This window comes from Capra hircus, chromosome 21, assembly GCF_001704415.2.
Source record: "Capra hircus breed San Clemente chromosome 21, ASM170441v1, whole genome shotgun sequence".
Lineage (NCBI taxonomy): Eukaryota > Metazoa > Chordata > Mammalia > Artiodactyla > Bovidae > Capra > Capra hircus.
In genome coordinates, this window is record NC_030828.1 from 46,565,552 (window position 1) to 46,585,831 (window position 20,280).

At 36.3% G+C, this 20,280-nt stretch overlaps 1 protein-coding gene across 1 annotated transcript in view; it reads right to left on the reverse strand.

The window, feature by feature from the left end:
- The window catches only part of SLC25A21 (solute carrier family 25 member 21), a 528,456-nt gene that overhangs the window by 268,695 nt on the left and 239,481 nt on the right, over positions 1-20,280 (reverse strand). The gene's annotated exons all lie outside the window — the stretch shown is intronic.

The following is a 20,280-nucleotide window of genomic DNA, read 5'->3' on the forward strand; positions in this document are numbered from 1 at the left end:
TTATATGAAGCATCTAAGAGTCAAAGTATCTAAAATATCTAAAAAAGTATCTTTTCCTTATAGAAACAGAAAGTAGATTGGTGGTTGTCAGGGAATGGGGGGTGAGGGAAGCCGGGAGTTGCTGTTCAGTGGGAATAAAGTTTCAGTTTGGCTAGAAGAAAAAGTTCTAGATATGTGCCAAATAACCTAGTGCCTATAGTTAACAGTGTGGTATTGTACACTCAGAAATTTGTTAATAGTGTAGATCTCATGTTAAGTGTTCTTACTACACACACATAAGGAAACTTTTGGAGGTTATGGATATATTTAATACCATGGTGACGATAGCATGGGTATGTGTATATGTCCAAACTCATCAAATTGTATGCATTAAATGTGTGGTTTATATCAATTAAAACCAAATAAAGCTACAAAAATAAGAATGAAAAGCTAATGAGGTGATAAAGATGATACAGTACAATAGCAAAAAATAATCCTAATGAAAGCAAGGATAGAGAGATAAAGGAACAAATGAAACTGAAACAAAAAGGAAACAAGTAGAATAGTAATCTTCAATCCAACTACATCAATAATTACATTAAATGCAGAAGGTTTAAACTATTACATGGTAGATTTTATCCATTTAGAGTAAATTAAAATGTAAGCCCCAATTATATGCTGTCTGGTAGATAAAATATAATAATACTGATAGGTTAAAGAAACCAAAAAAGATATATTATGCAAACACTAATTATTACAAAAAAACAGAAATGACTGTTAATAATATTAGACAATATAGACTTAAGAATTTTACCAGAATAAAGAAAGACATTCTATAATGATAGAAGAGTCAACAAAAGACCCCCACAGTAATCCTAAATGTGCATTCACCTAATAACAGAGCTTCAAAATGCATGAAGCAATGACAGACAAAACTGAAAAAAGAAACAGACAAATTCACAAATGTACTTGTTAGCTGAAGATAGGAAATCAATAAGTACATTGGTGAGGTGAATATCATCAACCAACTTGGCTGTACCAACATTTATAAACCCCTCCATTTCAACAACTGCAGGATATATAGTCTTTTAAGTGTACGAGAAACATTACTAAATGGCCTATTTGCTGGGCCATAAAAACTAGTTTCAATAATTTCGATGAAATTGAAATAAAAAAGAGTACATTCTCTGACCAGGACTGAATTAAAATAAAAATGAGTGATTGACAATATCTAGAAAATTCCTAATTATTTAGAATTAAAGAATACCATTCAAAATATGTCACAAAGAAGAAACCATAACAGAAATTAGAAATATTTTTAACTGAATGAAAACAAAAACACAATGTATCAAAACTTGACCTTGGATAGGCAACAATTTCTTAGCTAGGACACACACACACACAAAAGGTAACACATTTAAACAAGACATTTGAGGGAGAGCAAAAGAAAACTCTTGGAAGAGGGAGAAGAAAGATTAAGCCAGTGGTGGTAAGTGGAACAGTAGGAGGGAACTTCTCAGAACTACCTAAGGATACAGATGGAGCAACATTTATCTTGAGATGCCAAATAATAAAACCAAAAAGTCAGGTAAAAGAAAAAGCAGAGAGGGCAACATAGTGATGAAATGCATAAAGATTAGCACATGAAAGCGCAGGAGCACCCGGCTGAGAACCAAGAGTGTGGACTTGGAAGAGATCACGGCTTAGAATACTGGCTCCTACAGTAGCGCAGATACTTTACTACACTGGTACTCATATATTAAATATTTCGGAATACAGTCATGTTTGTGTAGTGCCCCCATCTACCAAAAAAAAAAAAAAAAGGTGAACTATAAAGACTATCTGCTGCTTTCAACTAAATCTAAAGAGGATACTTGTGTAGTAATTCCATATAACTGAAAAGTTATAATAACCAATCCCTTGTGGAATGTCTCAGTTCTCCAGTTTGATACATTAGAGAAATCTCTAGGTTGTATTGATGCCACTAACAACTTTTTTTAAAAAGCATTGTAAAATTATTGAATTAATAAGATATTTTAGATATTTGAATAAATTAGAAGATTTTCAATAGCTCTTTAGCCATATCAATCCAGAAACAGCCTGAATCTTTTTTTTTTTTTAATCACATATTCTCCTCTTCCAAGGGTCATCTTTATGTCTGGAGGTCTAAAGATGGGTAGGTGAAAACAGAGGGGTTTCTTTCTATTTTACTTTCCTGGACAACAGGAAGGAAATTGACAATTCTGCAGCAAGGCTAGGAATATCCCATTGTAGTCTGCAGCAACAGCATTCACTTGAAATGTTTGACTGTGTCTCTGTTTATATATAGATTCTGATGCTAGATGATCAGGAAACAGGCAACTCTAGCAGCATGGAGAACCACCCCAGGAGACAGTTTGTGTGGAGAAAAACTTTACCTTTTAAAACAAATTCTCTATATCCAGTCATTGTTCAGTCACTAAGTTGTATCTGACTCTGGGACCCCAGGGACCGTAACTTGCCAGGCTCCTCTGCCCAGAGGGTTTTCCAGGCAAGGATACTGGAGTGGGTTGCCATTTCCTTCTCCAGTATCCACAGTATCCTTGCCTAATCATGGAAATAGAAACCAAAACTGACTTGAATCCAGCTTTGTGCCTGTCCCCAAAAATATTAATAATGAACTTTCTGGTGTCTGAAATCACAGATTCAACAGCTAATAGCCTTAGGAGTGGTGTATGAGCAAATAATTGGGGCGGGGCAAGTCTTCCTATTTTCTTTATTGTGTAGAAACCAGCCTTCATTAGGAATTATTGGGACCCAGCACACAACTTGAGGCAATGGAAGCTAAGGTCCTACAACACTGACTTCTTAATGGCACCTCAGAGACCCAGAAGCATTAATGCTGACTTCCTAAAGCATCTAATCTTTCCCAGGGAGCAGTTTTCCCTCCTGATATAGTTTGCCTCATTATGACAACATTGAGCTGATACCCTTATCTTTAAAACAACTCAGAGTAATTCCTAAGTCCTGGAAACAGTCACAGCATAAGAATTTATAATAGTCACATGTGAAAAATAAACAGGTACTCCAAAGAGGACTAATTTACTTACGGAATAATGCCAGAAACATTAAACGTGATGGCTTTGCTTTTAAATAAAATGCAGTTAATTTGATTACTATTCATTTTATTTTTTGCCAGATTTCAATCAACTTTTATGGTAGGATTAAGCTTGTAAGTAAGAGTGTTGTGTTTTTAAAAAAATAATGGAAGCACTTTTCCAAACTTCACCATGGTTAACTAATGGGAGGATAATGTTGTACATTATGGATCCGTGTTTATCCTCCAACGTATTTATCCACAATGCATGCGTGTTTAGGGTCTGGGTTAGAATGAGTAGGTATGTGTATTGCAGACTCTCATTAATTCATAACAGCTTAAATTGTGATTTTTATTTGGCATCCTACTGTGGAACCCAGTCGAGAATGCCGAACTACTCAGCTAAACATTTTCAAATCCGTGACTCTCCATCTGGTTATTCAATCAGAACAAAATCCCTGCAAAGAAAATCCTCTTCTTAAAATGTACCCCATTTTCCTGGCTAAGAATCATTCTGGAGAAATGTGAACAGTTTGCCCAGTTGTTCAAGGAGTTTATTTGCAGGAAAAACTAACACTATAAATATCAACAGCACTTAAATGGAAGTGAAGAAAGAATTCCCTCATCCTGCATAATGGCAGGTTTGTTAGAAATAATTATACAGAGAAAATGGAAATGGAATTTATTATTTTGGAGCATTTTTTCAAAACGCGAAGTCACCATAAAACAGTCTCATATGACTCCATTGACATATCAGGAGTAGCTATATTAGCATCATTATGTTTTACAAAAACTTCAAAGTAATGGTAATTTAGTACCTAACACCATGTAAGGTCTTCATAAAAGATAAAAACTGCTCTAAACAAGCAAGAATATTCTTGTGCTGCTGCTGTTGCTGCTAAGTCACTTCAGTCATGTCCGACTCTGTGCAAACCCGTAGATGGCAGCCCACCAGGCTCCCCCATCCCTGGGATTCTCCAGGCAAGAACACTGGAGTGGGTTGCTATTTCCTTCTCCAATGGATGAAAGTGAAAAGTGAAAGTGAAGTCTCTCAGTCTGACTCTTCATGACCCCATGGACTGCAGCCTACTAGGCTCCTCCATCCATGGGATTTCCCAGGCAAGAGTACTGGAGAGGGGTGCCATCGCCTTCTCTGAATATTCTTGTAAGAGTAAGCAATTCTACCAAGCAAGATGCCTGGACACAGTGGCCTATAATAAATGTTTGTCAAATGAATATAAAAATATTCCACTCACAGTTCATAGGACTTCTGTTCCTATTAAAATGGTAGAGAAAAATGCAAATCAAAACCACAATGAGGTACCACTTCACACCAGTCAGAATGGCTGCGATTCAAAAATCTGCAAGCAATAAATGCTGGAGAGGGTGTGGAGAAAAGGGAACCCTCCTACACTGTTGGTGGGAATGCAAACTAGTACAGCCACTATGGAGAACAGTGTGGAGATTCCTTAAAAAATTGCAAATAGAACTACCTTATGACCCAGCAATCCCACTGCTGGGCATACACACCGAGGAAACCAGAATTGAAAGAGACACATGTACCCCAATGTTCATCGCAGCACTGTTTATAATAGCCAGGACATGGAAACAACCTAGATGTCCATCAGCAGATGAATGGATAAGAAAGCTTTGGTACATATACACAATGGAGTATTACTCAGCCGTTAAAAAGAATTCATTTGAATCAGTTCTGATGAGATGGATGAAACTGGAGCCGATTATACAGAGTGAAGTAAGCCAGAAAGAAAAACACCAATACAGTATACTAACACATATATATGGAATTTAGGAAGATGGCAATGACGACCCTGTATGCAAGACAGGGAAAGAGACACAGATATGTATAATGGACTTTTGGACTCAGAGGGAGAGGGAGAGGGGTGGGGTGATTTGGGAGAATGACATTCTAACATGTATACTATCATGTAAGAATTGAATCGCCAGTCTATGTCTGATGCAGGATGCAGCATGCTTGGAGCTGGTGCATGGGGATGACCCAGAGAGATGTTATGGGGAGGGAGGTGGGAGGGGGGTTCATGTTTGGGAACGCATGTAAGAATTAAAGATTTTAAAATTTTTTAAAAAATAAAAATAAAAATAAAAATAAATAAAATAAATAAAATAAAATGGTAGAGAATTAGATTCCCACCTTAAGTAGCTAAAACAGAGCCTTTTATAGAGATATTCTGTTTTCAATGTGTTTTTCATTGCTCTAGTTCATTGACTATCCCTATCTTGGAGAAAAATGGGAAAAGTAAACATTGCAATTATTTTTTTTCTTCTTAAAAGGTAAGTCTGTTTCTAATTAGAGAATATTAGATAAAAGAAGATTTGGGGGTGTGCGGCTATGGAAAAGTGATAGGAATTGTATAGGTTAGAATTAGCAGGCTTGGCTATCATGTTGAACAGAATAAACAGCATGTAAACACTGGATGCTGGAAAACATTTTGTGTTTCTAAATAAAAAATGGTTCTGTTATTCCTCTACCATTAGGACAGAGAAAAAAAATATTTAAGGGGAAATGGTGAAAGTGAATCAAGGGAAAACCTTGATTCACTTAAAAAGAACTATGACAAGAGGTTATAACATAGCTTTTCTCCAAGATGGCTAACCATGTATGTGTAACCATTACTTCTTTCAAAGTTGGAGTCACTTCTATGCTCTTGAATCTTAGCTGGTCTATAACTACCATGATCAATAGAATATAACACTATATACCTTCTCAGATTAGATTCTAAGAAGACTTGCAGCTCTCACTTGGCTTCTTGGAACAATCACTTCTGGAGGAAGCAACCACTCTGTAGGAAGTTCAGAGTACCATGCTGTGTAGAAACCCAACACAGCCACACACAGAGGCCTCTTGAGAGAGAAATGTCCAACCAGTCCTTACAGCCTGGAATCAGATACGTGAGTTAAGAAGCCTTCAGATGACTCCTGCCCTAGCTGCATCTAGCTGCACCCCAAGTGAGAAACACCTTGCTGAGTTTATCAAACCATTGCCAACAGAAGAAATATTAAGAAATTGTTGTCTTAAGCCATTCAGTTCTGGCAAGCTAAAAAACACAGCATAAAACCACCAATAATCAGGTTTTCAGAAAAACATTTAACATTATTCTACTGTTGAACATTTAAAGAAACAGTGAGATTTTAGAATAAAGTAGGAACCACTTTTCCACAAGTTGCTAAAATCAGAAAACTGAGTCATGTTAAACCCTCCCCATTCTTTCAGGCCCCTCATCCAACACCAAATTCTCCAGTTTACCTTCCTAATATCACTTGATTCTATGTACTTCTCCTCATCCACATTGTCATTGCCTTATATGACATTTGAACTTCTCGCCTAAATGACACAATATCACTTCCCTCAGACCCTCTAAACCCACTTCATAGCTAGCTGTCTTTCACATTATTATCCTAATAATCTTTTTACAGCAAAGTCCTCTCATCTTTCTATCTAAAATCCTTCAATATCTCTCAGTAACAGTTACATGAATTTTAAATTCTTCAATCTAACACATGAGGGTCTTTATGTTCAGGCATCCTCCTGCCTCTCAAGTCTCATCCCCTACCATCTCCTCATATGTCCCTCCTATCAAATTAAACCTCTTGTAGCCATCAGAGGGAGTTAGGTACCTCTGCACTGATTTATCCAAATCCTTTGCATTCTGCTTATAACTCTGCTGTCTAACTCCTTCTTGTTCTTTGAAATTCAGCTCAAAAATCACCTCTTTTTAGAAAGGTTTCCCTGAACTGGCCTATCTAATTTTTCTTATCATTTTGAATTTTTGTTGTTGTTTTTTATTAAACTTTTTATTTTGTGTTGGAATATAGCTGATGAACAATGTTGTGATAGTTTCAGGTGAACAGCAAAGGGACTCAGCCATTTTGTCTATCTAATTTTGACATCTCTCCTTCAGACTCCCACGGACTCATTTGCTTTTCCACTTGTGAGTTCAGTGCACCTTGAGTTAATTTCCTGAGTCCCTTATTTAAAGCAAGGGAGACTGTGATGACACCTGACACATATCAGGCCTCAATTACACATTCCTAGAGGGAAATAAATGGGTTATTGAAAGCCATGATATTTTCATTTATGCAGTGAAAATCATAAATATTACTTCCAACTGTGAGTATAAAGCTGTTTCTCTGAGGAGGGGCACACAGTTCAAACTAGAGGCAAATAAGAAGCTTGTCAGAGGTCACCATAACACATATGAGGATAATCCAGCAGATAGAGTGGAGAGAAAAGTATCTTAGCAGATGGATAAGCTTTCGCAAAAATATAGAAGTCGAGAGTTCGGGAAGCATGCATAAATCAATGTGGTGAATGCTTCATACTCTGAACAGCAGAAGGTGAGGCTGGTATGATGGTCAGAAGCCAGAAGATGGGAGGCTCTGAGAAGGACATTATACTGAATTGTGTAGGCCATGGGGAGTCATCACAAGATATAAGGCAGAAAAGAAACACTGGGGTTATATGTTAGAAACCTTAGTTGTGGGAAATTGTTTAAAGAAGGGATATAGAAAGGAGAGAGGTGTGGTTAAGAGTCTAATGCAGTAATTCAGATAAATTTACAAGACTTGGAATTAGAATTCACAAGGTTTGCTAACTGTATATAATGCAACTAGAATGCTCTCAGAATTTTGCTCTGTGTCATTCTGTGGTGGTGGCAAAATAAAATCAAACTAATTTTCAAGGATTTTTGAGAACTTTACCATGTATTTTGAGCTAATTAGAGACGTTTTGTAATATGAGACGTGATATTTTGAAAGAGATGTTTCTGACAATAGTCTCTATTTGCTATAAAATAGCCAAAAAATAGAATTCCTTTGGATTATGCCAGAGTCTCCATGTAATCCCAAAGAGTCATTAAACTTTCTGCACCTCAATCTGGCAAAATTTTCCATATAAGTAAGAAAAAATATATGAATATTTTAAAATATATTAATATTAATATTAATATATCTTAAAATATATTATAAGAAAAAATATATGCCTCCCAGATAACTCAAGGGCTTCCCTGGTGGCTCAGAGGTTAAAGCGTCTGCCTGGAATGCAGGAGACCTGGGTTCGATCCCTGGGTTGGGAAGATCCCCTGGAGAAGGAAATGGCAACCCACTCCAGTACTCTTGCCTGGACAATCCCATGGAGGGAGGAGCCTGGTAGGCTACAGTCCATGGGGTCGCAAAGAGTCGGACACGACTGAGCGACTTCACTTTCCCTTTCCCAGATAACTCAATGAAACAATTTAAAAGTAAATTTGTCTGTTTGGTAATTTCTGTTTCTAAAAGGCAAAATGAAATACAACCTCAATTTCCTCCTCTATTAAAAATGTTTTTTGAAGAGAAGGCTTAAATGATTTCAAATGGCCCTTTCAGCTCTAGGATCAGTAACTCCATAAGTCAACACACTTGGTTGGAGCTACATTCTACCCAGATCAGCCGCTGATCCTCAACAAGAACCAAAGGATTTATGGTGGAGATAGGTTGTCCTATTTAAGCACTTCCTGCTGAGTAAAGTAGTACTTCCTTTTATTTGTCTTAATAGTCTGGTTCTTCATCGTGCTACTTTTTTAATGAGGTGTTTTCGTTTAACAAATATTTGTTGAGTGCCTACTATGTGCCAGGCACCACATTAGGTGCTAGAGAAACAAAACAAAATGGCACTTGTTCCCTTTTGTTACGTTTGTTAACTGTAAAGCATGTTCAAGCCAAAATCCATCAACTTCTAAAGTAATATTTATCATGTACATGATCCTGCTCTAGGAACCATGCCAGGCTACCCCATTAAACTTGATGGGCCTGAGAATAGTAAAACTATACACTGTATAATGTATTTATAGTATATTGCAAGGCAACAAGGTCCCCTGAGAAGGGAAGGCAGGGAAACTGAAAAATCATCATAAGTGCACTTGGAACTCAGAACATTCACAAACTCCCTGACTACTTCATGACTCTTTCTTTACCTATAAAATGGAGATAATAAGGCCTACTTCTAATATTCTTCACAGGATAAGGATTAAATAAGTAAAAGCACATTAAATACTTCAAGCCTTAAGAAAAAGCACTAAATAAATATTAGGTATTGTTACTTGGTAGCATTACATAAAATTACATTAAAGTTAAAAGCCTACTGTAGTTATTCTAATGGAAGTTTAAATCCCAAAATTAAAGCAAGGTGAACTGAATAACTAAAATCAGGACACACCCCAATCAGATATAGTTAAAAACTAAAATTAAAACTGGAATTAAAAGTGCATGACTAATAAAAGATGGTTTCTTGCACAGGACAGAGCTTACAAGATGTTTACTTTGTGTCTATAAAGCTGGGGAGGAAAACATGAGCCCTACCTGGGTTGACCACTCTTGCGTTTTAAAAATGAATCTTCAACTGGTGGCAGCTTTCAGAGAAACTCCTCATTGTTGGGGATCATGCATCCACTGAAGATTATGCTACCAGTTCTCCAATGACAAAACAGGGACACCTGCACACCAGGGTATTTGATGCTTGTCAACTTCAACAGCAGAACCAGTTGTTAATCTTGAGAGGTTGATTGTAATGGAAATCAGTTGTCTCTGCTCAAAAGCTTTACTTAGGTTTTGTTCAAAAGTTCTATTATAAAATATCCAGGTCCTAGGAGGTGTGTTAGTCGCTCAGCTGTGTCCTACTCTTTTGCGACCCAATGGACTGTAGGCTCTTCCGTTCATGGAATTCTCCAGGTAGAAATACTGGAGTGGGTTGCCATTCCCATCTCCAGGGGATCTTCCCAACCCAGGGATCAAACCTGGGTGTCCTGCATTGCAGGCAGATTCTTTACCATCTGAGTCACCAGGCCCTAGGAGAAGACAATTTCTCATGAACATTTTTTGGCTAATATACCCAAAGCTAAGAACTTCCCATGTGGCACTAGTGGTAAAGAACCCACTTGCCAGTGCAGGAGATGTAAGAGACGCAGGTTTGCTCCAAGGGTTGAGAAGATCCCCTGCAGAAAGGAATGGCAACCCACTCCAGTATTTTTGCCTTGAGAATCCCATGGACAGAGAAGCCTGACAGGCTACGATCCATTGGGTTGCATAGAGTCGGACATGATTGAAGCAACTTAGCACGCACCCAAAGCTAAGGTAGGCACTAATACCAAACAGAGAAGCTAAACTAATAAAACCTTCATCCACCTCCACATTAGAACTATCTTCAAACTCAATAAGAGCAATCAGAATGCAATTCAGTACCCTTCTCAAGTCCCAGGATGGAAAGCTTCATGAATAGGGAAATAACGGACTTAGCAATACCATAGTATTTATTTCTCTTTCTGCTTCTGTGCTGTAGTAAAAGAATAAAAGGGAGCAAAGTGGAGTTTCTTTTAACCTTACTCACAACAATTCTTCTTTTAGTTTCCTAAAGAGGAAATGAATAGAAGAGATGGGTGAGGAGACATTTGGATCCTAAGATTTTAGCATCATTAGGTTCTCTGATGCTAAGAATGGCTGAACGCTTAAAGCTATCTTTAGAAATGGCTTTTGACTACAAGCTAGCTTTCCAGGAAAATAAATAAAAGGGAAAATATTAGTTAGAAAAATACCAAAGTTTAATTAGATTTTTTTTAAGCACCGAAAGGGTATTTTTCAAATTCATATTTGTTTAAACCCAAACTGTTTTAAAAATAAGCTTATTTGGGTAAAAAGTGGAAATTACACTGCAATTAATCTTCAAGGAAATAAGTAGAGAACCACTGACTAAATGTCAGGCAAAACTACACCTTTCTATTAAATATAATCCAGGGAACCTCACATACTTTATTTCAAAGATGACCAAATCTCTTAAGAAAGGTGACTCTCTAATAATTAAAGTATCTAAGCAAAAGCAAGTCCACAAATTCTAGTGAGTTACACAACTTTCTGAGTAACAAATTCTAGAGTCTTAAAATTCTTAGATTCAAATTCTTCCTTACAACAAATCTGTATCTGTTTTATCTTGGGAGATAAAAAATATTAAAAGTATAAAATCCCTTGGGAATTAACTCTACATCTATATTAAAGCTATAAATCATCAGCTACCAACCATTGACTGAAATTAATGATACTAGTCCCTATGCCATTTCCACTTAACTTCTAATTCTCCAAGACTTACAAGGTGAAAAGAAGATAGCACAATTTGGCTTTTAGTTTACAAAATACAATTGTTAAAATTCTCTTGCACTCTAATTAGATTTTACACAAACACACACACACAATAGAAGAACTAAGATTTTGAAACTTTTTGTATGCTTAGTGTCTTTTATCCCCAAAACTTTAAGATTTACTTAACATTTATTATGTGGCTCAGTGGTAAAGAATCTGCCTGCAATCGAGGAGACACAGGTTTTATCCCTGGGTCAGGAAGATTCCCTGGAGAGGGAAATGGCAACCCATTCCAGTATTCTTGCCTGGGAAATCCCATGGACGGAGGAGCCTGGTGGGCTACAGTCCATTTGATCACAAAAGAGTTGGACACAACTTAGTGACTAAACAACAACAAAAGCACCTCCTACATTTTCTTGGCACTATTTCCATCTTAGTAGCCTTGCTTTTTCACTTTTATGAGCTTCATTCCACAAGATACTTCAAACAACATACCATACCTAGCACTACCGCTGACGAATCAATGAAATCCAGGTGGGCAGATTCTTCACCATCTGAGCCACAGGGAGGCCCGAATAAATAAATATCAGCAGCTAAAACCTCATGGTTCTCCCCAAGACTCTATCACCAAGACTCTAATCTATCAGCATATTTTAAATAGGAAGATAATCAAGAGATCCCAGAAGGCTCTCAACTCAGTCTAAAATCCATATTCTGCCACTGACACCTCCAAACAACTTTTTAGGATCCTAAAATCTTGAACTAGTGTAGACTTTCTAGCTGCCTACATAGTATTTCAAATACTGTTCTTGCTAAGCACCTTAATGTTTCACAGATATCTCCTAACAGGATAATTTTGAATCATAATTAAATTTCAGTTCCTCACATCTTTCCATTTCAACTCATCCAGACACGGAGCAAACTGTTGCCAAATGGTGGGGGGGTGGGACCTAATGGAGAGCCTGACTTGAGAGGGCCCTCTGTTCCCCAACCCTGACTCTAATATGGTAACTGTTTTCAAAGGATTCTCTCACCTGGACTATGTGAAAGATGATGCCACTGTGCACACTATGATTTTCTTTCTCAGTTAGTCCTGAGAACTAAATTATTTTGTAGACACAAACAGGCTCATATGGGAGGCATCTAATATCTACATTCATCACAACGTCTTAGTGAAATAAATCCACATTATTTCATTATTGTCATTCTTTAACGTCTGATTGGTTAGAGGATTTAACTCCAAATTTTCTCACTGTGGGCTTCCCTCATAACTCAGTAAAGAATCTGCCTGCAACGCAGGAGACCCTAGTTCGATTCCTGGGCTGGGGTATCTGCTGGAGAAGGGATAGGCTACCCACTCCAGTATTCTTGCGCTTCCCTTGTGGCTCAGCTGGTAAAGAATCTGCCTACAAAGCAGAGACCTGGGTTGGATCCCTGGGTTGGGAAGATCCCCTGGAGAAAAGAAAGGCTATTATATTCTCCAGTATTCTGGTCTGTATAGTCCATGGCGTTGCAAAGAGTCAGACATGACTAAGCGACCTTCACTTTCTTTCCTCACTGCCATCCCCTGCAATATATCAGACCATAGTATATTTGAAACAGAATAAAGCACTGTTTGCAAACCTAGCAAAGAAACCTCGAAGTAGCGGGAGGACACCCTTCAAGTACTATCAGAATAAACGCGGTTTATATCTAATTCTGAGATTCTGCTCCCAACCACACCTCTCCAAAAATAGTAAGGTCATAGGTTTTTTCATCTGTCTCATTTTTAAATTTCCGACTGTCTGTAAAATAACATTTTTAAGCTTTCCTTTTAAAAGACAAATACATTTAGATCTTCTGTTTTTAAAAGGGCCACCTTAGAGTTTAAAGAGTAGAATTCTGCCTGGTTTGGATACCAAGAAAGAGACAATTTGTCTCTAAATGGTAGAATAGTAACTCTAGGGTAAATTATTCCACATTTCCTTCAGCTACTGGTACTGGGTTTTTATCTATGGGTACCATCAGTTTTGCAAACCTCAGGCCAACAATCACAGAAGTTGAGAGAAGCCCATCAGGGGAAATCAATCCTAGTCAGGCTTAAAGAAATCTTTAGCATCTACATTTCTGCCAAGCTGAATCACAAACAGTCCACACCCATCATGATCCCTCTTCAAATAATTTCTTCATTTACCTGTGCGGCATTTCCTGAAAGTAAGGAATGGGCTTGACTGGATGAGCTATTATCTCATTAGGATTTGTGAAGGACCAAGCAGACTGGAATGCTTTTCATGGCCCCCCCTCCCACGTCCCGTCTCCATTTCCCATACCCTGGCCACCGTTTGTGCTGTTTGCCTTTTGTCAGCTTCTGTGTTGCTCCAGGTAGGTAGATAAGCCCTTTAAATGATTACTACCACTCTGCACTAGCTTCCAAAGCCTCTGACAATTTTTTCCATGTTTGGGAACTGCTTTGTGATAGAAGTGTTGACAATGTAAGGCGATAACTCAATCACAGACAAGAACTTCTCAGAATAAATGGAAATCACCCAAAGACTCTGGGAATCTTTTCCTAAGGATTTTTAGCCATAGGTCTGTCCAAAGCACATGTGGAAGGCAAGATCTATTTTTCTTGTTCTTTAATCAGCAGAAATACCAGGACTAGTAATAAAGGTATACATACGAGGCTTTTTTTTTGGGGGGGGGTGTCAATATGATAGTTTTCATATCACTTTTATTTTTTCCACTTTCTCCTTTTAGATTATCCAAAAGGAAAATCATACAATTTCTCAGTCTGGTATCCTAGAAGAATTACAAACTGATTTTCATGTAGAAACAAAATAAATGCTTAAAGGTGGGGGAGATCAAAGCATAATGCTTCCCCTCCACCCTGCTGCATGCATTTTCATGCTGCCTGAGGTTCATTTATATCAGTGTAACTAGAGGTACAAGGACACAGTCAGAACTCTTTCTCTGGTACAACAAGGACAGATAGGTATTACATTTCAGCTTGAGAGACAAAAAAAAAAAGGCAAGGAGAATTTGCTAAATATTTGCTTCCTTCTCAGAACACTGCTAAGTTTTCTTTTGCTAGTTGATTGAATGCCTGTTGCTGAACAAAATCCTGCAGTTGCACTGTAAAAACTGCTGTGTCTGAGCAAACTGGATGGATGCTGAAGGCACACAGTCCCACCTCACCCCACATCATCCCACAGTGTAGGAGGCCCCTAGGAAGAATAGGACCACCAAAGAGCCTCCCTCTCAAGAAGCGGTATACCCACTTGAGCTAATTGGGAGTGGACAGGTGTGGAGAGTAGGAAAAAATAAAGGAAACCATGTCAACTTCATTTTGAATCATGAAGAAAACAAACAAAAAACAATGACAGAGAGAGGACAGACTATCATTGATAAAAACACTCTATTAAATGGAAAAAGAGCTGGTCATGCAAGGCGCCAGAGGAGCAATCCGGGCAGAGAGCGAAGCAAATGCAATGGCCATGAGGTCAGAAAGAAGAGAAAACTCATGGCACAGAGGAAAAAGACTTTTTCTTTTTTAATGTTTTAATGGTTGAGTTTCTAATGCATGGCCAAGAAATAAAACTATATACTAACCAAGCATGGGTTAACTAACATGTTTACGTTTAAAATTAACCTATTATTTCAGACATTTTCTGGAGAGAACACTTTATTATTATTATTATTTGAATTTATTTCTTTCCCCAGGGACCAATTATGTCTGGCTTGTTGTTTCCTTTGAGAGCCCAGGAAACTGCTGTGAGTAGGCCTGAGCAGTCTTCTACTCCTGGTTTATTTTCTCAAACACCCCTGAAAACATGTTGTTAAACTGTATATATAGGTCTGACTGTTAAATTGTGTTTTTTTTTTAAACTTTATCTTTCTTACAGAAGCCTTCTCCTGGCAACACCTAGAATCTGATTTAAAGATGGATGGCAACAAATCAAATCTTCATGCACAGGGTGGATGGTGCCCTGGGCTTTGACCAAGACAGGAGTCTATTGATGTAGGTCTCTAATTAGCCAGGTTTGCTTGATACCAGATGACACATCTCTTCACAAGGGCAAGACCACCTTGTTTGTGCATTGGGGCAAAGTACTTATTGGAGACTATCACACTCTGGATAGTGTTAGAGGAGCAGAGGGTTGGATCCCTGGCACCTCTGTGTCAGCCCTTTCTATTCTGCATCCTACTCAACATTTGTCTAAATTTGGGATCACATTGGCTTTCTTCTGCTTGATTGATTTTTATTTTTCAATACATAATAATAAATGATTGCCAACAATCAATGGGATCATTGCACAGCCAATCCACTTTAATCACAAAGATCACATCTGGTTATTTTACTCATTTTAATGATCAAACAGGATCAACCATGAAGACATTTTTGGCTCTTTAAGCAATCAGTTAATCTCATAAACTTCTAAACAAGAACCTGATGAAAAACAGTCAAGTTGGGTTGTGTGTATATGTATATACAGACACATATATATATGTATATATATACATATATAGATGGCTTATATGATGAGTAAAACAAATTTATTTAAACATAAATTTATTTCTTTCACTGCATCATGGAAATAGATCAACCTATATTGTATTCAGATTTAATGTTCTTATGCTTACATAATAATAGATTTGTTCACTACTTTTAGCTTTCTAAAGTTTTATGTAAACCAAATTTTTGCAAGTCTAATCATGTTTTAAATACATTAACAGAATTTACTTAACTTTACTTAAATTTACTTAAATTATGAATCTGTGTATAATCAATGAAATTCCCTCAAACACATCTCTTATGTAGAGGTGGAATTTCATATAACAGTTTGCTTAATAGTGAGTTTGGTTGCAAAATTCTGTTTCCCAGATAACTTGTAACAATTTTTATTATATCTATATTTGTCAGATTCATTTATGGAAAAACATAAGAAAACTATGTTTCTGTGTTTCACGGAAGCAAAGGAGGGTGGCTTGTTTCTTCCTAAACCAGTAAGCTGGATCCAGAGGAGGGAAATGTAAATATGAATTCTCTATCAAGCACGTTTCCTTCTGTGAGGGGTTTCATGGCAATATGATTGAAAAGAATATATTCACGTACATTGATTGTTAGGACAGCATTTTTGTTAAGTGGTTCTGCTGAGTAAACATGACTTATGCCCCTCTTTCTCATCTCTATAATCTTCTTGTTGTCCACCTAAATCTTCCTGACATACTATCGCCAGGTTACCTGAGCTTTGTCAGGTCTTTCAAAACCAATCCAGTCTCTCTCCTTTCTCTCACTTTCACAATAATCTGCCTCCCACTGTTGTATGTGAAGAAGAAGCTGTTTTAAGAAAATGTATTTTATAGCAAATAGATTAATAGGTTCCTCAAGAGGGAAATATTCAGTATTTACATACACACATAAGTAAGTTGTATACGTACAGCTCTGCTTATGGATTTAGCAAAAGGGAAAAAACAGATTTAGAAGACACAGGGAAATTTAAAGGATGAGCCACTGTTAGCAACACTTACCTAGAATTGTAAATGAATAAATTTGAAAACATGGACACTTTTAGTGACTGAGAACGTGAACTGTAAGTAATAAGGAAATCTCATTTCTGCTTATTGTGTTTTCTTTTCTTATGCTTAGTATCATTTTGTACTTCAGACTTTCCTAAAGAAATCTGGGTCATCTACAGTAGCTCTCCACAGGGTACAGAAGCAGACTTTAAAAATCACCTTAGCTCTGTAGATACCTACCTTCCCACACAGTTTTATAAAAAGAGAATCTAACAGGAAATTTTTAAATGTATACACAAAAATATTTATTGTAAAAGTTTCATAATTATACTTAAATTCAGTATTTAAAAAAACTTTTAAAATTTAAAATCAATGTACGTGAATATATTCTTTTCAATCATATTGCCATGAAACCCCTCGCAGAAGGAAATGTGCTTGATAGAGAATTCATATTTACAACTTTAAAAAACTAACCCTGGCAGTCTCTTTGAATGAATATATTAAAACGTATTTTCCCATATAACTAATGAAAAAGAACAAAAAAAAAGTGCATTCAAAACCACTGACATTTTTTTCATTTGGTTTCTTCCAAATTTGAAATGATGAAACTGCCATGATTCTAAGTTTTTAGTAAAATTTTCTCTCAGATTAAAAGAAGAAATACACGAATCTGAATGTAGGTTTTTTTTAACGGTTGAGTTATAAACCAAAACTCCTAAAAATAGGAGTTTATTGTGGAAATGACAGCATTTTAACTATAAAGGCATGAGTGGTGTCCTTTTACAGACGCCTAAATCAAACACAGAAAAAAGTACTGGGTTGCCAGGACATTCAGTGCACTTTCCTTTAATTGCCATATATAGTTAATAGCCTGACCTTTTTTTTTTTTTAAAGAAAATAAATTGCAAAGATGGAAGCAACTCAATTACATAATATCTCCCCATGCAAAAAAACATATCAAAAACAATGAATTTAATCATTCTGTGGTCTGGGTTGAATTCAACACTGAAATCTTTTATTGAACTTCACAGGAAAAAAGAACTTCAAACTTACAGATGACCATGTTTGAAGTTGGATAGGACGCTGACCATACTATGATAGTCTGATACTAAAAAAGGACACAATACAGTATTCCAACCAGGATTTGGGCTGATCTGAGAAACTCAAGAAAAGTACTGTGAAAGAATTACAGATATAGAATGACTGGATAGGACATTTATCTTGCTTCTGAGACTGAACTTAAGAACCTCTGTTTCAGATTAAACAGTATTTCATTGCTTTTCTTTTCCTTTTTTTCTTGTCACAAAAGTACTTCTACAGATTAAAAGAAACAATCAAAATGGAGAAACAGAATTATGCAGGATGTATTATACCTACATAGGTCCGGAAGCTTCCTGATATTTGAATAATTCAAGCTTTACTCAAAATATTGATACTAAGCAGTATCAAACCAAACTCTGGGATCACACAGTGGTCTTTTCTACAATGTGTGTGATCAGTAACAACAGTGATCCTATTCTATAATATACCATAAAACAGGGGGAAAAAATATCACCTCACATTTTAGAAATGCAACTGCCCCGTTAGCCTAAATACACAGTGTAGGCAGTCAACATTTTATGGTTTTCATTATTTTCAAACATTATATTGCAAAAAATTATACAGAGAATGTTTTGACTATATATTTGACATTTAGGAAAAAGTAAGAATGATGGCAACAATAGTATTGACTATAGTGTAAACTTACATTATCAAGATAACTATATCAAATAAATTTGAAATATAATTTTGATATAAATATTGAATCATATAGTTTCCAACATTTAAATAAATATTTTCACCACATTAATTTGTATTTTATAGATAACCAGTGAGGACCTATTATACAGTACAGGGAATTATACTCAATATTTCATAATAACCTATAACAGAAAAACACCTGAAAAGGAAGTGTATGTACATACATATATACATACACACACACATACATAGTACTGAATCATTTTGTTATACACCTGGAACTAATACAACACTATAAATCAACTATATTTTAATAAAAAATAAAATTTTTAAAAATGTGCACTTTTGATGATATTTTCTAGATAGAAGATCTGTGGTATATATTTAGTTATGGCCTGGAATTTTTTATTGTGCTTCCTTCCATAGATTAGGATATATAAAATTAAATATAACTGCTTTTGTTCATAGAATAATTTTTACTTTCTATTATTACAGTTGCTAATTATTGAAAAATTCAAGGTTTTTATTTTTTTTAATTAATTAAAAATAATGAAATCTGTGATAGTAGGTGAACAATAATGTGCTTAAATACGTAATTTTGAAGCTTGTTACATACATCAGTTCAGTTCAGTTCAGTTCAGTCACTCAGTCGTGTCCGACTCTTTGTGACCCCATGAATCGCAGCATGCCAGGCCTCCCTGTCCATCACCAATAGACTACTTTAAAAGAATGAGTGTAAATATGGTGTTATCTTCATTCTGAATGTTTAAGAATTACTTCAAATAAATTTTAAACATGTAACTGGATGAAAGAAAACAAATGACACATTAAATTACATACACAACATTGAGAGAGGAATAACTGTAGCAAATTAAAAACTACTTCTTGAATAACAAAACCAGTAACCATCCAAAATTTTATTTTTATTACTTTAGATATATACCACCCAGCTTTAAAATTATTTATATGATTGCTTAGTCTTTAATTATTTTGACTATTATTTATTCTCCCACGATTAATACTGAGCTTGTAAGCAAGAGCTTAGACTAAAAATAAAAGATCTTGCTGCTGGTATCAACTTAAATTCATCATACCTTGAATAATTTTTGAAAGTGAAATTCTTAGGGCTTAGAAAACCAATCTAATGAGACTCTTTTTGATTCAATTTAGTCAAAATAACCTAAACCAAACCAACCAAACAAGAGTACACCGTACATGCAAAATCCACGTTATTCAGGATTCTGGAGGATTAGCTGAAATAACCAGAAATGAAGACAAGCAGGGAGCAGTGCTGTGCTGGCACCTAGTGGAGAAGGCAGTAGCAGAGTCATTTACCAGGCTGAGAAAAGAACACATGTTAATTATTTCAATCTATGCCTTCTATCACACACCTCTGAAAAGAAGATAAATGAAAAGCATCTGGGGTAATTCAACTTGAGTATACGGCCAGAAGTCACAATTTTAATTTTATGCAAGGACTAAAAAAATTCTGGAGAGGCGGGATGGAAGCGAGGAATATGACTAGCTGTGGTGAAAAATATAACATAGTAAAAACAAGGATTGTGCAATTTTCTTCTCCCTTGATAAATTCTGCCAAGCCTGGTCACACTAGTCTATTCTCTGTCAAGCAAAGAACTTTTATGAACTCAAGTGACAGGCTGTTTGTGAAGTTCTGTCTGTATTTGGGACATAAGTCACCAAACACTACTTAACATTAAATGTGGAATTTCCAAATGTCAGTATTACATGCGGAGTTATAATTATTTTTCCTTCTCAGCATGTTTAGGGGAAGGACATATTTAAAGTTGAGCCCTACCTTCTCTTATTTTTTGGAACTAGGGTATGGTATG